Below are 916 nucleotides of genomic sequence, written 5' to 3' on the forward strand. Positions count from 1 at the left end.
AATTTTCCAACAGATGCATAGTTTATTCTTGGAGCAGTTGATAACACTTTAGATCAATACATATGAACACCTAATTACCTTTGGACCTTTACTGTTTCTAGATTTTCATTGTTTGAAAAGTATGTTGATCTTTCCTTTTTAGGTTCAAACTGTTGACTTCAAATTTAAAAAGGAGATTTAGACTCAACACAGGCTGAGCTAAACTTGGCTTCTGGCTGTGATGTCACCAATCAGATTCTTAGTCAACTGATTCAATGTTTACAACAAACTGTTTCTGAACAGACTGAAATGATGGTGTCTTGTCACTACAGTTAATGTCTCCAGAAGCCAGAATGGTATTGATCATTTGATCCGCCATTAAGGAGTCAGTTTCAATTCAACAACTGTTTTCTCTCTCTCTCTGGGTGGGACCATTGTTTGTATGAATGTGATCAATGGTAATCCATTGGCCCTGCTTCAGACATAATTAGTTTCAAAACTAAATAAAAACCAAAAGAACTGCGGATGCTGTAAATTAGGAACAAAAACAAAGTTGCTGGAAAAGTTCAGCAGGTCTGGCAGCATCTGTGAAGGAGAAAACATAGTTAACGTTTTGGGTCTGGTGACCCTCCCTCAGAACAAAGTTGCTGGAAAAGCTCAGCAGGTCTGGCAGCATCTGTGAAGGAGAAAACAGAGTTAACGTTTTGTGTCTGGTGACCCTCCCTCAGAACAAAGTTGCTGGAAAAGCTCAGCAGGTCTGGCAGCATCTGTGAAGGAGAAAACAGAGTTAACGTTTTGTGTCTGGTGACCCTCCCTCAGAACAAAGTTGCTGGAAAAGCTCAGCAGGTCTGGCAGCATCTGTGAAGGAGAAAACAGAGTTAACGTTTTGTGTCTGGTGACCCTCCCTCAGAACAAAGTTGCTGGAAAAGCTCAGCAG

Source organism: Rhincodon typus, chromosome 17 (assembly GCF_021869965.1).
Source record: "Rhincodon typus isolate 14 chromosome 17, sRhiTyp1.1, whole genome shotgun sequence".
NCBI classification, from domain to species: domain Eukaryota; kingdom Metazoa; phylum Chordata; class Chondrichthyes; order Orectolobiformes; family Rhincodontidae; genus Rhincodon; species Rhincodon typus.